Consider the following 25,550-nt stretch of genomic DNA (forward strand, 5'->3'; position numbering starts at 1 on the left):
TACCCTCCTCTCACTCTTTCTCGAACTAAAACCACCACTCCCTAAAGCCATATTTCACTCTCTCTCCCCCTTTCTCTCCATGATGGCATCTCGTACTCCCTGTCTCTTCCCCTGACTTTCTCTCTCTTTCTTGAAAATGGTGGTGGGGGGCCATACCAATAGTTTGCTATGGGGCCCGCACAGTTCTAGTTACGCTTCTGTCAACAACCAAATGTTCCTGGATTGATGTTTTGAAGACGTCCAAAATCCTAAAAATTCATTTTACTGAACATGAATAGAAAAGGAAACCAGCAGTATTTTGTATGTATTATATAAACATATTTAGGTTCAAACAAAGTAGTTGGTATTGTCATAGATCTTAAGCCAGAGGAGGGGAAAAACCTTATAATGCGGTAAAATACCTCCAAGCTATTTCTAAACAATTCCTTTGGCCATGTGTGTGGTGTCTACGATCGCCTCTGGCACAAGGGTGAACTGTGCAAGTGCACCACCGATCCCATTTTCATACTAACTATGACATTTGGTGAGATGCATACATAGCAAATGCAGAGGCTCTAGCATGCAGTATGTGTATGCGAGCAAGGAGTTCGGCTTCAAGTATGCACCGAAACCGACTCATCTGCCTAAGCTCACCGTGGTGGAAGAGCGTGTAATTTGTCCACATCTTCCGCTTATGCAAATACGGGCTCTTGCTTTGCCCACTCAAAATGCCTAATATGCTCGGCAATACCTCGATCGATCTCACATTTGGACATACTAGCTCATAAATATGTATCCTAATTTACTTATCACCAGCCAAGTGTACATAGGCTAACAATTTCTGACAAATAAACAAATCATATATCGAACTACTGTACTGTATGTGTTTCATTCATTATCCGATACCCTAACAAGACAGACATGTAATCCATGTTCCAGGAGGGACACAATGCTCTGTTTCTGGACTTCCCTTTTAATGTATGATTCCCGTCACCTGTTTTAAACAGGTTAATAGGTAAGAAAGGTGTTTCCACACAGGCGATAGCAATCAAAAATTAAGAGGGAAGTCCAGAAACAGAGCATGGTGTCCCTAATGGAGAGGGTCATGTTGGGAGGTATGGGGGTGGCCAAACCGGTCCTCGAGATCTACCAACGGTCCATGTTTTCCAAATCACCTAGCTGGTGCACAGCTGCAGTCATTACTAACTGTCACATTTTCCAACATGCTGCATTCATTCCTACTATAGAGCCACAGGTTGCCTGAAAATCATGAACTTTTTATAGATCTTGAGGACAGGATTGGCCATTCTGCCTTATAAAGTAGCCAATGAGAGTATAAAAAGAAAAAGAAAGCCATATCTGAAGAAAATTAACAAAATACAATGTAAGTGGACTAAAAAAAAGTTATTTCTATGTAAACCGGCAAAATGTGGTCTGGTCATAAAGTGGTGGCCACTCGTCACATATGAATGAGTTTATATTGTGAATGACATTGTAACATCAAATTGCAATATACCCTTTATTGGCTGGAGTCCTATGTCCCCGGTTCCTATTTATAGCATCATCATCACAGCAGCTCTACAGTTTATGGCCAATCCATGTCACCTCCAAGATGATAACTCCTCCTGCATCCTCCATTCTTTACTCAATGGATTTCTTGAATGAAGTCAGGAGGGGTTAAAGCTGCTGTACCAGCTCATAGCTGCAGAGTGAGTGAGTCTTTAGGCGGTCTGTTGCTATAGTGACTTCCAGGAGCTGCCCAGTCTGCTGTGTAGTAGTAACAAAGCTTCACTTCTCAGATGCTGATGGGGACAACACAGAGAGAGGAGGAGGAGCAGAAGCAGCTGTGTACCAATATCCTGCCTAGCCCCAGGTAAATTAAAACAACCTTATTCCATTTAAATACCTGGGCTGTATTGCAGAGCACTCTATGGTGTCGCCTCATTACCTATGTGCAAAGTGGTTTCCTGAGAATCCAAGCTTTGTCATTGCAAGCAGCGTACACTGCACCAATGGTTTCTAATGATAGTGCAGCAGAAGCCCAGCAGGTACAGTAAGTGAATGGATCAGAGTGACTGAACTGAACATGTATAGCTGGTAGTACAGTTGACATCTCATTTATCACTGTATAATAACTTTCCACAATATACTGCTCCCTGTACATGTAAAAGAGGGCAAAAAAATACCCTAATATGTTGTATGAGAAAATATAGTTTTGGAATGAGTATTGGTGCCTGTCATTACTTGGTCACCTTGGAGAGAAGCTGTTGATGGAAATCTCAGAATGTAGACAAGATCCGTTCTAGAGCATCTTAACGTTACCTTGAACAAAGGAAGATCTGCCTGCTCTGTGCTGCCACAGTCTCTCAGAGATTGTTGCATTCATTCTATAGAACACAATAGGGAGGTGTAACTGGTCTATGATAATAGATGTGTTTTACTATTACTGTGCAATAAACCTGACAGGAGGGGAGATTAGCAAGCGTTTAGGTTGTGTACATGTGATTCTGTCATTCAGAAGGATTTTCCTGTTATGTGTGATAAGGACAAAGCATATTTGGGAATAGTAAAGATGTACTGTATATACAGTGTAATTAGACTGAGGTATCGTTTTCTATAATAAATCATTGTCACTTAAATTACTGTGGTATTGATATTATTACTATTCTAATTCTACTTCTTAATTTATATTAGTAATTTTAAAAGTCACTAAAGCCCTGTAAACAAGATGATTGCTAAATGAACGACCGTGATCATCAGTGATGTACCCTTGCAGTTTCCAGGTGTCCTGGCCAAATGATATTGACCTACACACTGAACTATATCGGTAAATGATATCGTCAGTGGCATCACCCACTGTGTGCTGTTGCACGCCTCTTGGACAATATAGTCAACCTTGGGCATAAGCACTGACAACAAGTGGGGGTCATTCATGATACTTGGGAGCTCGCATCGTTAACGATATTGTGCATACATTCTAAAAAAATTTTGGTACTTATGTAATATCTGGGCTCCCGTTTTTCTTATGAGACCGCGTCCGCTCGCGGGGCTCGTCACGCTTCGGGCACGGTGGCTCGCTGCGCTCGCCACGCTTTATAAAATCAACTCCATGGGTAGTTGGATAGTAGGGGTAGGAAAAAATGTGGTGCATTTAACATGGGAGCCCAGATAATACATAAGTACCCAATTTTTTTTATAATAGATGTAGCTCAGAAGTGCCAAAATGTTATTTTTTGTTAATGTCTAATGTGTATGGGGCTGAAGTCACATTATTATTATTATTATTATTATTATTTGTAAGAAGGCAGCAAAATGTATATTCTGGTGGTGATTTGGAAGTTTTTGAACAGATTCATTTCAAATTGGGAAAAAGTGGCACCTTATTATAATTTTGGTACTTGTTTAGTTTCACGGCGGCAGTATGGCCGCCGTGAACTTCCGGCTGCTGCGCTCACTAAACTATAAAAAATAAGGTAAATGAACTCTATGCCAATGAAGATAGTTCATACCCCTACTATCCACGTTGGCATAGAGTTAATTTTAGATAGCGCGACGAGCGCAGCGAGCCAACGTGCCCGCAGCATGGGCGAGCAAAGCAAGCCCCGCAAGGGGACTCAGACGCATGCCCCCTGACGACGTGAAACTAAACAAGTACCATAATTTTCTCTACAACTCTATATAGTATATATAGATATACTGTGCACTTATATGTTTTTTTTCCACATACTGTATTTAACTTGGTAACAAACTCCTACAATCAATACTTTTGGTAATACTGGAATTAGCATTTTTTGGCTAGTCAAAATAAAAGTAGAGAGATCTTTCATATAAAATATGAAATTATTCAGTAGCAGCGACATATCAATAATTGGTGCAGTTTGTGTGGTACCCACAGGCCGCTAGGTCCAGAGGAGCGTATACCCTGCACCCATTTCAATGCTCTCCTCTATGGAGTCCTCTAATGGCAGCACCAGCACTGCACAAATCAGTGGGAAAATGGTGCGGTAGCCCATCATTTCATGCATGCGCAGTATGGAAAACCACTGCACCAGTTTCCCTGAGACCTGCGCATGCGCTCTGGACTATTGGATGGCACTAGGGTCATCTAGTGCCCAGAGTCTCTGCCCTGCTGGCTAGATAGGAGGGACCCAGAAAGAAGCTGCACATTGGCCCCCTCCTAGCTTAACTGTAACTCAAAAATATACATACTTTTCATCAATCAGCCATAACATTGGAACCACTTTGGTGTGATGTGGTGAATATCTCATTAAAAGGGAACAATGGGATCCTGTGCCTCCAGCCTCTCCTCTCCCCAGTTGTACCTCTGCCTCTTGCCTCACCAAGCATGCCTCTGACCGGCCTCCGCATGAGTGCCTCTAGCTCCCTGCTCCCCATGATCACCTATCATTTCCCCTCCCAATATGTACCACTGCCTCAAGCCTCACCAAACATTCCTTTGACCTACCTCCCCATGAGTGCTTCTGCCTCGCTGCTCCCCATGTGCACCTATCATCTCCTTTCCCAATATGCACCACTGTTTCAAACTTCACCTAGCATGCCTCTGCCCCCCTCCCCTTAAGTGCCTCTAACCCTCATTCCCATAACTACTTATGCATTCTACCTTCCCATGTGGATCTGTCATCTCCCCTCCGCATATGTGCCTCGGACCTCTCCGTGTGTACCACTGGCCTATTCCTCCCCATGTGTTCCTCTGACCCCCTCCACCTATCTGCAACTTTGCATTTACCATCATTCCTACTGTAACTTTGCCTCCTCCCCAAGGCTGGTGGCTGATGATCAAAAGTACCATCAAGAACAATCTATGAGAAAAAAGGAGCCAAGCAGTGACAGTTTTAGTGAAGCTAGTAAAAGAAAAAATCCATCAAACATAGGAACAAATCGAAGAAGCATGTGTGACTGGGCAGTTAGACAGTATAAATGGGGCTCGCCCATAGTAAATGCGTCTGTTGGGGAGTCAACTCATCTTTCTTTAAGGATCATTTCAAGTAAAATGTAAATCTTGTATTGGCTTTGTTATGCCAAGATGGAAAGCATATATAGATTTTAGTACATGTAAACTCAAAACTGGTCCCATGTGAAGCTGGGCTACGGTCATTTGGTCTACAGTAAGTTGATCGACAATCATTAGGTCGACACCATTAGGTTGACATGGGGATAGGTCAACATGGTTCTAGGTCGACATGGGTCAAGGTCGACATAGTTCTAGGTCGACATGGCTTTAGGTTGACAGGTCATTAGGTTGACGGAAGCATTAGGTCAACATGGTCTAGGTCGACATGGGTTTTTGACCGGACATGTGCCGACAGGCGGTATTTCATGCCCTACCACCCATTAGGGCGTGGTGGGAGAATAAAATAGTGTGCCGAGCCTAGCAAGGCAAGTTGGATTTTGCATGTCTCTTATTTTTCATATCTAAAACATCTAGGATACGTCAAAGGAATAGGAGAAGGAAAAGAGGAAAAGCCATACGGTGGATTGGGCACATACATTCTTTATATATATTTTTTTTCTTCTATCATCCAGATTCTATTACCGAGAAAGGGGCGCCAAGAGTAAAACAATTTTTTTTTTGCCATATCTTGTATTGGGGATCTTTGGGAAAATATCCCTTTACTCCGAATAGGCGACCCAGAAATCATACTAGCGCCAGGAGACTCACCAAAAAATCCTTTTACAGCTAGCAAGGCAAGTGCCCGAAGCATGGTAAGCACAGCGATCCATGCGAGGGGACGCGGTGCTACGTTTCGGTGCCCATGCCGACACGACATGTGCTGACAGGTGGTATTTCATGCCCTACCATCCACTAGGGTGTGGTTGGAGAATAAAATAGCATGAAGCATGGCGAGCACATCGAGCCATGCGAGGGGACATGGTGCACTTTAACCATTGTCCATGTCGACTGTGTTGAAATTCAGGTAAAAAAAACAGTGAAAACCCCCATGCCGACAGTTTGACTGTTGACCTAGACCATGTCGACCTAATGTTTGTGTCGACCTAATGACCTTTTGACCCAAAGCCATGTTGACCTTGACCCATGTCGACCTAGAACCATTTCAACCTAATGGTGTCGACCAATTTGCTGTAGACCAAATGATAACATTCCATGAAGATGGGATGGGTGGCTAGTATACATACTGTATATTTGTTTTGTTTTTTGTTTTGCCTAAGTAGACATTATGTTAATGCCAATCAATCTATTTGATTAGACAAAATCATGTTTAATAGTGTAAAGGACTGGCAACCTGTTCTGCTGTTTCTTACAGTATGTCAGATTCAGAGCAAAGGGAATTATCCAGTGAAAAAATAATCACATCTGCGTTACTCTACTTATAGAGCAGTTCCCATAACCCCCTGCTACGTTGTCTCTATAGATCATTTGTGATGTTTGCTTGGAAACAGATGCAGCACAAGTATTGTTACACATTGAGGTGTTTTGCCTGGTGTGCATAATCAGTCTTCACCATTTTTTAATTAGCTCTTCATGTTTGTCCCTATTTTTTCTAAGATGTTTAACCAATATGTTACTGTATTTCTCTAACAACTATTGGTGTGTGCACACAGTGTGATTTGGGCTTTCGATTTTGACCACATAGTCAATGTCAATATCAAGTCAAGATCAATAGCAAGTTAGTGTGATGTCATATTGTCACGCGGTAGTCATGCAATGCTCCTCTGGGAATGTTTTGGGTGGTCAGGATATATTTATAGGGTCCCTTGGGATCTGCTGGGCCCTAGGCAGGTGCCTAGGTTGCCTTGTGAAAAGCAGCAGTAATCTGAGTAGGAAAAGTTACTATTCATAGTCCCTACCTACTGTACACCAGAAAGTGCTAGGTGGATGAATATCTCCTCCCACAACTGCAACTAAAACTAGGGAAACCAAAGAATTTAGATGGGGTGCCAGGGATTAGGGGTGCCGGGGATTAGGGACACTAAAGACATTTATTTTTAGGAAACTCCTAAACATTGGATTTCTTAGCAAAACATTTATACACACAGATTTAAATAAATCTGATCAAATCTATTGATCATGCACAGAAAAAGAATTGCTTATTAATGACTGGTTAATCTGTCCACCCACACTGCAAAATACATTTGTCTGCAAATACACACATACACTGTTCTTGAACGCAAGTGTTTAATGAACATTTTCTATACATCTTTTCTTAATGAACTTTTCAATCTTTTAAACAAGCAACGATAACTTATATTTCCCAGGCAGAGGAGAACTATAAGTTTGAGAAAAATGATGAAAGGTTGGCTAATATCTTTATCTTTCTATTGGTTCATGCAATCTAAGTAATCTGTCTAAAGCCCGCACACACTAAGCAACCCACACTGTGCCATGGGTGGAAGATATTGTGCATACACATTGTGCATACACATAGGATGATATCGTCAACGATATCCACCAGTGACGTTACGTTACCCACGGCATCTCAACATACAGGTCGTTACTTAAAAGTAAATTAGCCTACATGGTTTGTCGGGGGGGGGGGGGGGGGGGGGTAGCGTTATATAGAGTGTACACACATTTTTTTATAATTTTTTTTTCAATAGTATAGTGTATGTCGGGTTTACAGGGAAGGACACAGTTTCTCTTGTACCACTTTCACATCGCAAACCCGGGTCAGACCTGAGTCTGACGCATTCACATTAAACCATTTCCCATTATATACGGCTAAATAGGTTTATCCCTTCTTAAAATTGCAGAGTTGCTCGAACCAGGTTATTTTGGAGATGTGAAAAGGGTATTGGTGACCTTAAATAACTAATTTAAGTTTGTTATCAAATCTTCTAGAGTTGATAAGTGGATTCAAGTGGATGTAGCATATTCTAGATCAGGGGTAGCCAACTCCAGTCCTCGAGAGCTACCAACAGTTAACATTTTCCAAGTCTCCTCACAGAATCACAATCACATTTAACTCCACCTGTGGATCTCTTAAAATGTGTTACTCTTTAATGAGTGCACTTGTGTACCTGTTGTCACGATCCGAGCTGTCAGACAGACTTTCCTACCGGCTAAGTGCCTCCGCAGGTTCAGCTTGCGGTCCAGACGTCATCCCTGCCGGCGTCCTGTCTCCCAGTGACAGTCCCCAGTGCACGGCAATCCACCTGTCCGCCGCCATTGCTCCCAGTATCCAGCATGGTGTGCACAAACACACTTTCCCGCCATAGTAGACATGGGGGCTGCCATGTTCTTCCCAGTCACATGTCTGTGCTGTCCAATCCTGTTGGTTCTGATCTCCCTGTCATACTTCCTCGGCCAATCCTGGCCACCCAGTGGGGATAAGTATGCTGGGAGCTCTCAGAACCATTGCTAGTGCTTCAGTTGTCTCCAGTATATGGTCAGCTGTCCTTGTCTCCGTGCAAGTGTATTTCTCTGCTGGTGTTGTTTTCCATGCTGCAGTGTGTTCCAGGTTGTTCCATCTCCTGTGAAGTCCAGGTTATTCCACCGCCTGTGATCCTGCCTCGTCAGCCCAGCGACCAAGCCTAGCTCCGGGACTCTGGTCCTTCCGATGCTCCAGCATCATCCACCATCGATGTTTCATCGCTAGTCCGATATTCCGGATCTCCTGCTTCCGTCCGTCATTCCAGGCCCACAGTCATCTCCCGTCCGTCATTCCGGACCCACAGTCTCCTTCCATATCCGATACCCGAATCCGATGTTCCCACATCATCATCGATAGTCCGATATTCCGGATCTCCAAGCCAAGCTTCCGTCCGTCATTCCGGACCCACAGTCAAGCTCAAGCCTTCCGTCCGTCATTCCGGACCCACAGTCTTCACATCCGATGTTCCACCATCGATCCCACATCACATCACATCTGTAAAGTATTGCAATCTGCATGAACTCTGTTATTTCTCCTGCATACTTTACTGTCTGTTTATATTACAACCATCTGCAAATAAACTCCGGTTGTATTTTACCTCTGACTGCTTATTGGCTCTGGGTGCACTGTCGCGCCCTCCATGCGCAAGGGTCCTCTCCAACCTCACCGGTCCAGGTCCCCACCAGAGGTCTCAGTCTCGTCGACTGAGCCCCCCTGGTGTGACAGTAAGCACTAGCCAAATGGATCCAGCCGCAAACCAAGCATCTCCACCCAGCCCTGTACAGCAACTGGCTGTTCGCTTGGATCAGCAAGAGGCTGCGCAGAGCCAAGTGATTCATTGTCTGCAAGATCTGTCTTCCCGGCTGGATAAGCTACAGACCACTCTCAGTGGCCCTGAGCCTGTCAGAGAACTTCCAAGTCCAGTTCATCCTCCTGTAATGGCTGCTGCACCTCGCCTTCATCTCTCTGTCCCCACCAAGTATGATGGGAACCCCAAGACCTGTCGAGGTTTTCTCAATCAGTGTGAGATTCACTTCGAGCTGCAACCCAGCAACTTCCCTACTGAAAGGGTCAAGATCGCCTACATCATCTCCCTCCTGTGTGGAGCAGCGTTAGAATGGGCGTCTCCCTTATGGGAAAGATCTGATGCCATCCTGTCCAACTACAAGGACTTCGTGTCAACATTCCGGCGTATCTTCGATGAGCCTGGGCGATCAGCATCTGCCTCCACTGAACTCCTCCGTCTCAGACAGGGATCCCGCTCCGTCGGGCAATATCTGGTCCAGTTCCAGATTCTGGCGTCTGAACTCTCTTGGTGTGATGGGGCCTTATACGCAGCTTTCTGGCATGGCCTATCCGATCATATTAAGGATGAACTCGCTACCAGAGACTTACCCTCAGGTCTAAATGACCTTATATCATTGTGTATCAAAGTAGACCTACGCTTCCGAGAAAGGGCTGTAGAACGTCACAAGAGCGCTCCAGTTAAAGTGCCAACTCCTCCGCCTTCTTTACCCACTGCTCCTGCGGTCCATTCCAAAGAAGAACCAATGGAGATAAACCGTTTCCGTTTGTCTCCAGGAGAACGTCGACGTCGACGGTTGGCACAGCTCTGCCTGTATTATGCCGATCCTGCACATCAAATTTCTGCATGCCCAAAGCGTCAGGAAAACTCCTCCTCCTAGCCCGTCAAGGAGAGGGTAGGCTAGGAGTAATTAAGTCCTCTCCATCAGCAACTGATTGTGTCCTTCCAGTTTCCCTACAAGTTGGTCAGCATTTCAAGACTGTCTCCGCACTTCTTGATTCCGGTGCCGCTGGCAACTTCGTTACTGCAGAACTGGTCCGCAAGTGGGGGTTACCCACTGAAAGTCTTTCCAAGACTGTCTTCCTTACTGCTGTGGATGGCAGTAGGATTCCTGATGCGACAGTCTCCCGCAGAACTTTGCCACTTACAGTAAAAGTGGGAGTCCTGCACACTGAACTTTTGTCCTTCCTGGTTTTACCCCGAGCCACTCATGCTCTGGTTCTGGGTTTACCCTGGCTCCGTCTTCACAATCCTCGTCTTGATTGGAAGACATCGGAAATCCTTTCCTGGGATCCTTCCTGCTCCGGTACCTGTCTCCAAAAGGTACTCCCAGCTCGTCATTCTTCAGCCGATGCAGCAGACCTTCCGCCTCTTCCCTACCAAGAGTACTCAGATGTATTCAGCAAGTCTGGCGCTGATGTCCTACCTCCTCACAGACCGTGGGATTGCCCTATCGACTTTATCCCAGGCAAAGAACCACCCAGAGGTAGAACTTATCCTCTCTCTCTTCCAGAGACTCAAGCCATGACCAATTACATCAAGGAAAATCTGGCAAAGGGATTCATCCGTCCTTCGACTTGTCCTGCTGGCGCAGGGTTCTTCTTCGTAAAGAAGAAGGATGAAGGCCTACGTCCCTGCATTGATTATCGCGGCCTCAATGACATTACAGTAAAGAACCGATATCCATTGCCCCTCATCACCGAGCTGTTTGACCGTGTCAGCGGTGCAACCATCTTCACGAAACTCGACCTGAGGGGTGCATATAATCTCATCCGCATACGAGAGGGCGACGAGTGGAAGACGGCGTTTAATACCAGAGACGGCCACTATGAGTACCTCGTCATGCCCTTCGGGCTCAGCAATGCCCCAGCTGTGTTCCAGCACTATGTCAATGAGATTTTTCGGGACATTCTGTATCGTCATGTAGTTGTATATCTCGAAGACATTTTAATCTACGCCAATAACATCACAGAACATCGTTATTGGGTCAAAGAGGTTCTGTCCCGGCTGCGAGCAAATCATCTCTACTGTAAACTGGAGAAGTGTGTCTTCGAGGTGAAGTCTATACCCTTTCTAGGGTACATTGTCTCCGGTTCTGGTCTTCAAATGGATCCAGGAAAACTGCAGGCCATCCAAGATTGGCCAATTCCCTCTTCGCTGAAAGGTATTCAACGTTTCCTGGGTTTTGCCAATTATTACAGAAAATTCATTCGTAATTTCTCTTCTATTGTGGCTCCCATCACTGCCTTAACGAAAAAGGGGTCTAATCCAGCGAAGTGGCCGGCAGAAGCCATCGAAGCCTTCCATCTGTTGAAACAGAGGTTCACTTCCGCTCCTGTTTTAAGACAACCTGATACCACCTTGCCCTTTATTCTCGAGGTTGATGCCTCCTCCGTGGGTGTTGGGGCAGTCCTCTCGCAGAAAGCGCCCGATGGTCGTCTTCATCCCTGTGGGTTCTACTCCTGTAAGTTCCTGCCTGCAGAGCGTAACTATGCCATCGGTGACCAAGAGCTCCTCGCCATCAAGTTGGCATTAGAAGAATGGAGATATCTTCTAGAGGGCGCTGTTCATGAGATCACAATTATCACAGACCATAAGAATCTTCTGTATCTTAAGTCTGCTCAATGTTTAAATCCCCGTCAAGCCAGATGGACACTTTTCTTTTCCAGGTTCCGTTTCAAGCTGTCGTTCTGTCCAGGGACACAAAACCGAAAAGCTGATGCCCTTTCCCGCTCATGGGAGCAAGAAAGTGAGTCTAAGTCCACACATCAACATTTTATTATTGATCCAGTGGCCTTCTCCGCAACGAGAGTTTCAAATCTCACGCCCCCTACAGGGAAAAGATATGTAAAGCCAGCTCTAAGAAAGAAGTTGCTCTGTTGGGCGCATTCTTCAAAATTCGCTGGCCATGCAGGCATTCAGAAAACTTACGAGTTTATCACCAGGTCCTACTGGTGGCCGTCCCTCAAACAGGATGTACAGGACTTTGTTTCTTTTGTGCTAAATGTGCTCAGCACAAGACCAGTCGTCAGTCTCCTCCTGGGCAATTGATGCCACTGTCAGTGCCACATCGTCCTTGGACGCATATCTCTATGGACTTTGTAACTGATCTTCCAGAGTCTGACAAGTTCACCACCGTCTGGGTGATTGTTGACCGGTTCACCAAGATAGCTCACTTCGTTCCCCTCACCGGTCTTCCGTCAGCTTCCAAGCTGTCCCAGCTCTTCATCAAAGAGATATTCAAGCTTCATGGGCTGCCTCTTGAAATCATCTCCGATAGAGGAGTCCAATTCGTAGCCAAGTTCTGGCGAAGCCTGTGCTCCCTGCTTCAAATCAAGTTAAAGTTTTCCACAGCCTACCACCCTCAAACCAATGGCCAAACGGAAAGGGTGAATCAGGACCTTGAAGCATTTCTCCGCACATATGTCTCTTCTTCCCAAGATGACTGGGCTCAACTCCTTCCATGGGCAGAGTTCTGCCATAATAACCAATATCATTCTTCATCAAATGTCACTCCATTCCTTGCCAATTATGGGTTTCATCCTCGAGTTCCTGACTTCACTCTGCAACCTGTGTCCTCTGTTTCAGCGGTCGACACGACCATCCGGCAGTTCGTCAAATCCTGGAAGCTCATTCGTTCTTCACTTCTGAAGGCTTCAAGCAGGTACAAAAAATTTGCCGACAGGAAACGCAGAGCTGTGCCAGCCCTCCGTCCAGGAGATCGTGTCTGGTTGTCAACCAAGAATCTTCGATTGAGAGTGCCATCGATGAAGTTCGCTCCCCGATATATTGGTCCTTTCCCAGTTGAGCGAGTCATCAATCCAGTAGCTTACAAGCTCAAGTTGCCGCCCTATTTGAAAGTGCCAGCTACATTCCACATTTCGCTGCTCAAGCCGCTGGTTCTGAATCGCTTTCATTCCAAGCTCCCCAAGGCTCCTAAGGTTTGCACCCAGCGTGGAACAGAATATGAGGTCAGTAAAATCTTGGACTCTCGCATCAGATATGGTCGTCTGCAATATCTGATCAATTGGAAGGGCTACGGCCCCGAAGAGCGATCATGGACCAATGCCATCGATGTCCATGCTCCCAGACTCATCCGGGCGTTCCACTCCAAGTTTCCCCGCAAGCCTAAAAGGTGTCCTGGGGCCACCCTTAAAGGGGGGGGTGCTGTCACGATCCGAGCTGTCAGACAGACTTTCCTACCGGCTAAGTGCCTCCGCAGGTTCAGCTTGCGGTCCAGACGTCATCCCTGCCGGCGTCCTGTCTCCCAGTGACAGTCCCCAGTGCACAGCAATCCACCTGTCCGCCGCCATTGCTCCCAGTATCCAGCATGGTGTGCACAAACACACTTTCCCGCCATAGCAGACATGGGGGCTGCCATGTTCTTCCCAGTCACATGTCTGTGCTGTCCAATCCTGTTGGTTCTGATCTCCCTGTCATACTTCCTCGGCCAATCCTGGCCACCCAGTGGGGATAAGTATGCTGGGAGCTCTCAGAACCATTGCTAGTGCTTCAGTTGTCTCCAGTGTATGGTCAGCTGTCCTTGTCTCCGTGCAAGTGTATTTCTCTGCTGGTGTTGTTTTCCATGCTGCAGTGTGTTCCAGGTTGTTCCATCTCCTGTGAAGTCCAGGTTATTCCACCGCCTGTGATCCTGCCTCGTCAGCCCAGCGACCAAGTCTAGCTCCGGGACTCTGGTCCTTCCGATGCTCCAGCATCATCCACCATCGATGTTTCATCGCTAGTCCGATATTCCGGATCTCCTGCTTCCGTCCGTCATTCCGGACCCACAGTCATCTCCCGTCCGTCATTCCGGACCCACAGTCTCCTTCCATATCCGATACCCGAATCCGATGTTCCCACATCATCATCGATAGTCCGATATTCCGGATCTCCAAGCCAAGCTTCCGTCCGTCATTCCGGACCCACAGTCAAGCTCAAGCCTTCCGTCCGTCATTCCGGACCCACAGTCTTCACATCCGATGTTCCACCATCGATCCCACATCACATCACATCTGTAAAGTATTGCAATCTGCATGAACTCTGTTATTTCTCCTGCATACTTTACTGTCTGTTTATATTACAACCATCTGCAAATAAACTCCGGTTGTATTTTACCTCTGACTGCTTATTGGCTCTGGGTGCACTGTCGCGCCCTCCATGCGCAAGGGTCCTCTCCAACCTCACCGGTCCAGGTCCCCACCAGAGGTCTCAGTCTCGTCGACTGAGCCCCCCTGGTGTGACACCTGTGAGGTGAGCTGGAAAACGTGAACTGTTGGTAGCGCTCGAGGACTGGAGTTGGTTACCCCTGTTCTAGATGTTAGATACATGCTAACTAGTACTTGATTGTTTACAATAGGCATCCCATACAGGTGTCCTCTTTAGAAGATCTCCACCTTAACAAGATTTGCTTATGAAAAAAAAACACATTGTGTTTGCGCCTTAACTTAGTCCTCAGTAACATCTCCTTTTAGTATTTAGCTGGTATCAGTAGCCACTACAGTAATTGCTAAAGAATAAAGAGGTGCTGCTAACTGTAGAAATTAACTAAACCAAGGTAGCCATCAGTAATGAAGCCTACACATACCTGTCAACATGACCCATTTCTTCCCAGATTATCCTAGAAGTTATTCTGCTCCAGTTTTTCAATAATTTTCTATTTGCAGAACATTTATATTGTCAAAAAGTATTTTAACATTTTTGCGCTAGGGATGCCAATCCCAGGATTAGGATCGGTGGGATCCCGGGATTTAGGGAAATTTTTGCTCGCATTTTAATCCTAGTATTTCAGGATTGAAATGTGTATGCACATAAAGGGTGAGATTTAATAGGATGAGAGATTCAGAAACTGAGAGATTTGGTAAGAAATCTCCAGTTTTTTTCAAGCGGCAATCATTTTCACTGCAAAACCGGATTGATTTTGAAGTGTAAATGATTGCCGCTTTAAAAAAACTGTTAATACTTTTATTCATCCACATCAGTTAAATACTTACTGATGGCCGGCAGGGGTGATTGCCGGTCCAGGTGGGGTTTGGGGAGGCAGTGAGTTGAGGTTAGTGGTGATTGTTGATGCTGGTGGCTGGTAAAGCAAAGCAGGAAGGGGTATGGTGTGGCAAAAGTGAGTATTGAGGTGGGAGCCTCCTGGCCATTGCATACCAGTAAGCAAATAAGCTGTAAAACTATTATTACATATACCCTTTGAAATGATGGCAAAATGTAAAGTATCGTGAAGTTGTCTGCCAATACACCACATTGAGTTGAGCTCTGCAATGTAACACACCATCTACAGTATTAGTATCTTAAAATAGCTGGAAATTTACGAATTAAAAAAAGTCACAAATATGAGTGCCCTCTATTAGCATTATGATTTATCAAGGTTTCAAAACAGCTCTCTATTCCATTTCCGTGAAAAGCTTTTCTGTGGCTATGTAGAGGTCACTATTTCTCACATCTTAATGTCACATGTTTAACTACTGCTTATATGTTGTTGTGCAGGTACAAGCTCAACTATGTGAACCAGCATAATTTATACCCCATTTACACCAAAGCAATAACTCGGGTTGTTGCCAAGTCAACCTGGGTCACTGCTTGGTGTAGATGGGGTATAAAAAAAAATGGGTCTTGTTATTACCTTCCATCAATGGGGGAGCCCATACTGCCCGACTTCAGCATCCTGCAGTCGGTGCAGAGGTGGGGCAGGGGGCACATACAGCCTCTGCTGCTGTCTGCTGTACTATGCAGACAGCAGTGGAGCTGAGGTGAAGGTAAAAGGATGCCTGTGTGCAGCATCCATTCCCCTCATGGACTGATGCTGGGGGCGCATGGAGGCTGGGACCAGCCCAGCAGCTTGCCCTGTTGCTGGGCTTGACACCGGCATGTCTATGATGTGGAGGAGGTCCCAGCTGGTGGATTTCCCTGTGCTTGGTGAGGATGAATCCTCCAAGTGCTGGCTGAGGACCCGCCTCCTCCAGGGGGACACTGGTGGATATTATGCCGAAGGGACACCGGTGTAAAAAGGGGACAAACTGAGCGTTCCCTAGTCAGCAACTGCAAATTTCTGCGCATCTGGATAGGTCTTAGCATCGCCCAACTCCACCCTCCCCCCACCCCCCCGCACCACACACACACACTGCGGTACACTGATAACCATTGCTGGGGCAGTGGAAAAGTCTCAAAAAACAGAACTGTCGAGCCGTCTTGGAGATAAGCATAAATAACCAGTCACCATCCCACTCTGTTGAATAATTCCTTAACGACTAAGGCAAAGACCGATTTAAAACATTTCCCTTATGTTTGTTAAATGATTGAGGTTTACAATGCAATGTATATTCTCTGTGGATTGAAGGCTTGGAAAAAAAGATAACCTGGTCTGTATGGATTAGACGTGTAATGACCTTGTCTAGACTAATCACCAAAACCATAGCAAAAATCTTTGGGTGTGAAGTGAAGTGTGCTGTAACTGGGGCATAAGCTTGATATTTATCCGTGTTGTGTATTTCTATTACTTTGACTCCAGCAGGAGATGGATAAAGTTATGCACTGTCCATACATGATCTGAAAGTTGTAGAAAATATAGGCACTAACAAATAGCCAATATGTTCTAGTATTGAGCTGTTAAGCTACTGTGGCTGTTAGAAGTGACAAGTATAATTTCATGGAGTTACTGGCTAAGGATATCTCATCAGAGGGGATTTCAGAGACACAAATTATATTATTCTATTTGTGTGGAGATTGATAAGGAATGTTGCAAAATTTTTAAAGAAGATTCTATTGTTTTGTGAAGGGATATTGTACAATACATTTTAACCCTACATTGTTCTACTGCTTAAACTACGCTATTGATGGAGTTGCAATATTCATTTACATTTACTATTCTTACATTGTCTATTCTTATTCTGCATGTACTCACACCTGTTTGAGCCTAATCTTGTTGTATTGCGTAAGTACAGCAAGTCTCAATATATGTTTTATATTGTGTGTGAGTAATTCTATAACAATACTACACCATGGGCCAGGGGCGTAACTATAGCACCGCAGCCCCCGCCACTGCGGGGGGCGCTGTGCATGTGGGGGTGCCGGGGGCTGCGGTGCTATAGTTAAACCCCCCCTCAATCCCCCGCAAACTTACCTATCGCGCTGGTCCCGGCGGCTCTGTTCTTCTGCTGAGGACCACCACAAAATGGCCGCCCCCATATAGCACACAGTTCTCTAAAACTGTCTGCTGTATGGGGGCGGCCATTTTCTGGTGGTCCTCAGCAGAAGAACGGAGCCGCCGGGACCAGCACGATAGGTAAGGCTGTGGGGGATTGAGGGGGGGTTTGCATGGGCGGCGGGGTAGGGGTGCTCGGCGGGGTAGGGGTGCTCGGCGGGGCAGTGACGGGGGGGCGCCCCCCCTAACGGCGGGGGGGGTGCCCAAAACGTAGCTACGCCACTGCCATGGGCCTGGTTCATGTGGGGGGGGGGCAATGTTGAAGCACTGTGCAGTAGTAGTACTACTGTGTCATGTCCCCCTCCCCATCTACTATTTTGACCCCAACACCCCCTCCTTATTCTGGCAGAGTGCTGGGGGGCCTTTTAAAAATTTTGCTATGGGGTCCAGACAGGTGTATGCAAGACCAAACAGGATGGAGGCGGGTTAAGCTTACGCAGAGGGTTTAGGTTATGAGATTATGGTGCATTTGTAACTTGAAAAAGGTTTGCATATAAACTGAAATATTGTTATATGACCTCTGATTGTGAGCTTATTATTTCCAAGAGCTGCACCACCAGACATATATAGCATCAATAAAGAAAGCGGCACTCTGAGGCTTGATATGAGGTGAAAAAATCGGATGCTTTTAATCCATCAAAGAATACACCCTGCATCCAGGATTACGCATATCGTAATGACCATTACACAATGGGCAGTATTCAATGTGAATACTGGCGACGTGCAGCGAATCCTGTTTAGGATTCGCTGCACATTCACCACTACTTGCTGCGTTCCGGAGCCTCGCCGGCTCCGATATTCAAAGAGTCAGGGGCTCGCCGCCCCTGACTGGCGAATTTGAGCTCCTGTGGCGCACGCCGCAGCGAGCCTGAGGACAGTGGCAGGCAGGGAGATGGAAGTCTCCCTGCCTGCCCCAGAACGTTTGTGGGGGGGAGGTGGGCTCCCCGGGAGCCAGGCAGCACAGGCTGCCCCCCGGGGGTGCCAGCAGGGGACCGGGTATATTCACTAAAAACCGATCATGCATATGTAATGATCGGGTGAAGTGAATATATGAATATCTAATGAGCGGCTCGGCTCCGGCCCCCTGCTGGCTGCTCTGTGTAAAAATAAAAAATAAAAAATTTTTTTTTTACAATTAAATATATATTCATGTGCTTACAGCACATGAATAAAAATAGCATGCCCCTCCTCAGAATAAAATTCCAGATTTTTTTAAACCAATTGTAAAAAACAAAACACTTTATTTTAAAAGTTCACCTTCCACTGCACCATAAAAAGATAGCGATTGCTACTCGGTGAATCATGGCAAAAAAAAACTTGAAATGTATTCGCCATCTGATCATTGAATAGGGTGATTCACCGTTTTAGTCAGAAATTCGCCTTACAGCACAAAATCGCCATAAAAACCTGGCGAATCAGCCTCATTGAATACCGCCCATTGTCACACACCATAATGCCCATTACATATTATGGTGCACACTGTTATTCCCTTTACATACAGTATTATGCCACACACCTTAATGCTTTTTACACATTATACCACACACCATAGTGCCCATTACATATTATGCCACACACTCTAAAGCCTCTTACACATTAAACCACACACCATAATGCCCATTACATATTATGCCACATACCATAATGCCCATTACACATTATCCCACAAACCGTAATGCCCATTGCATATTATGCCACAAGCCGTAATGCCTATTACACATTATGCCACATAAATTATGCTTACCTACATGCTTGTTGTCAGGGGTTACATGCTCATTACCAGGGGATCCATGCTTTTTGCCAGGGGTTCTTGCACGATGCCAAGGGTTACATGATCGTTGTCAGGGGTTAGTGTGTTGACAGGGGGAGTAACATGCTCGTTTCCACAGTGGCATTACATGCTTGTTGCCACAAGGGATTACATGCTCGCTTCATGGTGGAGTTACATGCTCATTGCCATGGTGGGATTACATGTTTGGTGCCATGGGGTATAACATGATCATTGCCAGGGGTGATTACATACTGTACTCGTTGCCATGGGGATTACATGTCCATTTCCAGTGGGAGTTACATGTTCGTTGCCAGGGGGAGTTACATGCTCATTGCCATGATGGGATTACATACTTGTTGCTTGTTGCTTTTCTCCTCCTAAGAGGAACGCTGCCTCTTGCTGTGCGCCTACCTCATCGGCATCAGGCTTTGCACAGTTTATGTGTGGGTGGGAGTGCAGGTGGTTGTGCAGCCAAGCACGGAGTGTGATGTCATACTGCCATAATGCGCAGTAATGTGAAGGCGGAGCTCAAATGTGCAGTGTAGCAGCAGCCGCTGTGATCAACCTGGGCGGACAGTGGTAGGCAAATAATGTAGTCCCGACTGCCACCCACTGGTAACCCAATGCTACGGGTGAACTGGGAGAAATAGGTGTTTTCTACAGGCAAGCATGAGGGGGGGGGGGGGGAATGCAGGACATTAGGAACAACAGGAATAGGACAATAGGAGTGCACACCTAGACTCACACACACAGTTTATCTTACTGTCCCCTCCACTCACAATCTTCTAAAAAATCCCATCCTCTCCCAGCTCTGATTTCCTGCAGTTCTGGCTAGGTCCGTATAGCTCTGCCCCCTCAGCCACCCATAGCTCCGCCCCAACTGTCTGTATCTCTGCCCCATTTCAGGACAGGGGGGTTGTTGTTGGGGCAGAGGAGGTTTTTCTAGCTGCTGTCGCTGCTGCTGCCTCCCAGACACAGTGACAGGCTCAGCAGCAGCAGCACACAGACTCTGTGCACTGCATCCTCCTCATTGTCACCAGACAATCTGCCACTTTGCCTGCCGCCCATGCAACGCTGCCTGCTCCTGCTAATGATCATCACACACTGGTTGGGCACACTGACTCCAAAAAACGCGGAAGGAGCTGCGGCGGCCGCGCATGCGCAGCAGCCCTCCCGTGGCCATTTTTACTCCTCTTAAAGCCGCACTTGGCTGTGGCCAAATATGTCCTGGGCAAAGAGCTGTGGCTGCGGCTGCTAACCGCTGACATCGCGGTCCACAGCCCACCAGGGGTTAGAGAGGCCAGTTTTAGTGTGGTTTGGTCTGGCCCACTGGGAAATTACCCGGTTTCCCGCCAGGGCATATCTGCTCCTGGTTAAAGCCCTGCTTGGCTGCGGCCATATATGTCCTGTGCAAACAGCTGTGGCTGTGGCTGCTAACCGCTGACATCACAGTCCGCAGCGCAGCCAGGGGGTAGAGAGGCCGGTTCTAGTGTGTTTTGGTCCGGCCCACCAGGAAATGACACAGTTTCCCGCCAGGGCCAATCCGCCCCCTGCTTCACTTGATGTACCTTATGCCAATGAAGGGAAAACAGAAAATACGTAAAAATTGTACTGGGATTATGATCAAGTCCACTGCTCATTTCCTTTTAAAAAGGATAGCGAACCATGTCTTCATCAAGGTGTGTACACACGGCAGATCCTGCCGTGAGATGCGAGTCCCGATGTGATCAGATTGCATCGGGACTCGCATCTCACGGCATGCTAGAGAGGCACAATTTACACTATATAGTGCAAATCTGCACTATATAGTGTTGCCTGCCCTCTCTATCTGGCTGCCGATTTGCGCTCACACGGGAGCACGCATCGGCAGCGCATCGGGCTCGCAATCCATAAAAAGGCATGCGATTTGCATGCGATATGGCTACCGATGTTCACTATATCGGGAATATCGGAAGCCAAATCTTACCATGTGTACACACTATTAGTGTCATTTATTTGTTTGTGTACATTTATTATTTGTGTACATTTATTATTTGTGTACATTAATTTGTTTATAACAAAGGTTTTCCTTAACCATTCTCAAGTATAGCAGCACCAACAGGACATGTTTTCAGTATTCCTGCTTGTGCAGTGGTGTTGAGGTTGTTTTAAGGGAGGAGGAAGGGGGAGTAATGGAAGGGAGAGGGAAGTGGAGTAGATCCGCACTGGTATTTATTAAATAAATGGGGAAGGTGATGAGCGATCTGTAAATAACTGAGTAAATTCCAGTAACAAGGAACAGTGGGTCCCAGAGCACTCAGACAATGTATGTCATGTGGTGCCTCTGTACGGGACAGTCAGTGGTGCACCCCGGAGTAATGATTGTTGTTAAACAATGCCAAGGGAGGAGGAGGAGAAAAGAAAACTCTGGGTGGGGGCACCCTTGTATTACAGATCAAGATAAGTTATTCAACAATAAAATATAGCTTTTATTAGATATGCTTTAAAATACGTGGGTTCCTGTACTGAAGGAAATTATATATAAAGCGCAGCAAAAATATGAGAAAAATATAGAGACACTGGTCAGGCTCAAGGCATCGGAAATCCTCATTAATCCCCTGATTGACACCAGGTTGTGGTCTGTTTGTTATGGGGTAGATATTAAATCATTGGATTTTTATCCTGGACCAGTTGTTTGTCTCGCAACAAGGCAGGGATTTGCAGCAGTATGTCATGCAGTTGTGTAAAATAATGTGCTGACTTGTGGGAGCATATGGATAAGTGTGGCATGGATATGAGCAGTACAGCAGGTAATGAAAGAGTGAAATACAAGAAAAGGAGAGATCCACTGGTCGAGACCAGTGGTTACCTGAAGAGACCCCACCGGTGTGGTACTAGGAGGCCGGAATGAAGTCTGCTGCTGTGCAGGGTATGTATGCGCTCGCTGCTGGCTGCTGGCGTCCCTGCCTGGAAGGTCCACAGCCCACCTTAATAAATCTGCCCCATAGAACCTGATTCAGACTTGATCACTTCTTCTTGATCACTTCTGTGCGAATTTGCAGAGGACTGCGATCAGTTTGTCGCAGCCCCATGCAAGTCTGCAAATGAATTGCCAATGACTCGCCAATCTGCAACTCCAATTGCAACTCACTGACCATGTAATGACTTTTTCCAGCCTGTAAGTGTGGGTAACTCTGACCCTTCTGTAACTCTGTGACAGAGACAGACTGATCGAGGCCGGAACTGACGTCACAGACCCTCCCTTAAAATGTCTGGACATGCCTGCATTTTTCTCTAACACTCCCAGAAAACGTCCGGTTGCAACCCCTAAACGGCAGCATCCTGTCAGTCAAGTTGTGAATGGAAAAATAATCACTGAATTTTGTCGGTTTGACCTCACGCAATTAGGTCTGAATAACCCCCATATCTACTTGTATTCTTCCAGAACCTATATATATAATTTTATGTCTGGATGAATGATATTTACAGTAGTAGCAGAATCTGCTTTGTACATTGAAAAGCTGTGATGTCTATTTGTTTCATGTTTGTTTACGGAGACATAAGCATTCAAGAAAAACGTAATGTGGCATATAGTGTAAAAAGGATTATTGCAGAAGTGAAAATGATGATGTACATATCCCATGATGCACCCGGATGCCCCTCTCTAGGGTTTGTAAGCTCTAGAGACTAGATACCAGATTCTATGGATACTTAGTGTAGCTTGAATAACAGTCATATTTTACACATGACTTGTACCAACATTACAAACCTTTTTGAATAGGAATACACATAATAATAATACAACAACAATAGAGAATGGAAAGCAGATGGGAAGTGAAACACTGAGTAATAAATGTGTATTACATACAGTAATAGTCTAATTTCCCCATCTGCTTCAATCTCCACATCACATGTTCTTCTGCTTCACAAACTCCTTGGGGACTCTTGTTAGTGAACGCTTCATAATGAGCTTATAAATGGCTGGGGAAAGGTTTTGCAATTGTAAATGATGTAACCAACTACAGGTAGTTCCATTTTACCTTAATATCAGTTTTAGAACATAGCATACAGAGTTAAGGGGCATACACATGGGGCGATTCCAGACCCATTTCTAAGCGATCTGAGCCCTCGCAGGGCTATCTTTCATAGAATTTGACATAGAACCACTTGGCCCATCTAGTCTGCCCCTTTTTTAAACGTTACCTCAATCCATATTTGATCCTTATTTTTTTGTAAGCATATCCTGCTAAGATCGCAGGGGCACTGCATAGGCAGAAACCCAGCAGAGCACAGATCGCTCAGCACACATCACGGGTGCACCGCATGTGTGCTGAGCGGTCTTACTTGAGCACAACGCTCAGCACCTCCGGCCTCTGTCGCCCCATGTGTTTGGGGCTTTAGATCTTTGCTCAAAATATACTTGCAGGGTTGCTTGGAATATATTAAGAATTGAAATATTGTTTATAAATACGTAAAATATACATATATAGTGGTACACATTGGGTGTGCTCCTAAAACAGGGGATACAACTTCTCCACCAAACCAGAAAGCAATAGCTTCCCCACTCTTACATGGGAAAGTATATTTAACAAGTACAGTGCAGGACAAGTACCACCTAGGGATAGCTACCGGCCATCGATGACTAGTAATCATTGATCATTTTTGGCCAATGTACAATAGTTTTGGCTTCAATGGGGTAGAACCAGATGATTTCCCTCCTTCGATGGCTCGGCATAACTGAATCCCTGGCACTGGGACTCGGAGCATAACACCCGTGAAGCCGCACAGGTTCTGATTGACCCCCCGTCCAGTCAGTCAATGAAAATCGATGACCATCAATAGTTAAAACTATTGATAATCATCCATCACATAGTATGATACAGTACCAGCCATGGACAATACCGACCACACCGATGGCCATCCCTAGTATCACCACTGTTCACTGATTACTTACATTTTCCTTATACTGTAGAAAATAAATATAAGAAAAGTAGAAACTATTTTTAAATGTTTTTATTTTTTAGGGATTCTGCTAATTGGTTACACATGTGGGGGCAGAGCTAAGGGTCAATTCTGCAGCTGGCCAGCAGATGAGAAGATGAGCATCAGGCTGCTGTCACTGTAATATTTTTATGGTAAAGTGGACTTGGAAAAAAATGATATCGCTGTGATAAGCAGCAATAGAAAATATTTCCTAATGATCAAGATTGATATCTTGTATATCTTGTATACCATACCATAAGTATCTTGCTTATTAGAAAAAAATCATATCACAACTAATATTAGGAACCAAGATTTACTCGTCATTAAATGACTTTGTCCTTTCATTACTCACTAGAACTATTCTCAGAGAAAATGGAACCATTTTGCAGTGACATTGGGGTATCCTTGTTAGACTGTAAATCTGCAGTGATTCATAGCCAGGCCACATCTGTAAGCAAATGTTAACCCCGAGTTTCATTAGAACCTGTACAGAAACCAATTTCATACAGTAACTATACTTGTTCCTACTAAAGTATATGCAAATGCATGGATAAAAAATGGAAGGCATTTAGAAGTCATAAAGGGTGAAAAATATACAGAAACTTTATTATATGCTTTACAGCATGTATCATATACTGTACATAATTAATTGTAGATACCAATCAACCCTTTCAGGGTCAACGTCTAGTTAGGCTCAACAGCCCTAGCACTAGTAGCAGATCCAATGGTGAGCCACTTTAAAATAAGAACATTAACATCGTTCACCATTCAATGTAGGTCATTTTTTAATTTAAAAAAAATTACAATTCATTTAAACCAGACTGTTTGAATCGCAAAAACATTTTGGACTGCAAAGGGTTAACATTGGGCCTAATTCAGACCTGATCGCATGACAAATTTGGTATAAAAATGGGTAAAAACCATGTGCACTGCAGGTGAGGCAGATGTAATATGTGCAGAGAGAGTTACATTTGGTGGATTTTTTTTCTTTCTGTGCAGGGTAAATATTGGTTTCCATATACTGCACATGGTTTTGCCAATTTTGAGAACAAATTTGCCCTACGATCAGTGGTCGAAGTGGGAAATTAAAACTGGGGGTATGAAAATTTTTTAAAGAACACCTGGGAATCTGGGGTAAGCCTAGAGCTCCAGAACCTTTAAGGATTTTGTAAAATCAAAATTAGATATGTTTTAAAACTATATAGAATTAAATAAATCATATTAGATTATATAGAATAACCCAACCTGTTTTCCCTACCTACATTGTGTCCATCCACCTCTTCCCCACACAGTTGTGTCTGCACTAATTGTTACTGCAGTACAGTATGTATTGTACTGTAGAGGTGCACAATTAACAAAACCTCCTGCAGCCAGGTGCTGCACTATTAAATATGGTAGCATAGCAGCCCGCTTCCGGTACTAACTGACCTCCACTGGCTCAGGGCAGTCGGGACATCGCTTCCCTGTGGCCTGTGC

The 25,550-nt window shown here is 45.3% G+C and overlaps 1 protein-coding gene across 3 annotated transcripts in view; it reads left to right on the forward strand.

Annotated features, from left to right (window-relative positions):
- The first annotated feature begins 1,641 nt into the window (after positions 1–1,641).
- The window catches only part of RNF182 (ring finger protein 182), a 94,064-nt gene continuing 70,155 nt past the window's right edge, over positions 1,642–25,550 (forward strand). The window contains exons 1-2 of one of the 3 annotated variants that reach the window (XM_083187887.1): positions 1,649–1,688; positions 1,779–1,852. The gene's annotated coding sequence lies outside the window, so the exon portion shown is untranslated. Of the gene's footprint in view, positions 1,853–1,892; positions 2,028–25,550 lie in introns of those variants that run through there. The other 2 variants (XM_083187886.1, XM_083187888.1) reach the window with 2 other exon arrangements.

Source organism: Crinia signifera, chromosome 5 (genome assembly GCF_055691185.1).
Source record: "Crinia signifera chromosome 5, ASM5569118v1, whole genome shotgun sequence".
Classification (NCBI taxonomy): Eukaryota; Metazoa; Chordata; class Amphibia; order Anura; family Myobatrachidae; genus Crinia; species Crinia signifera.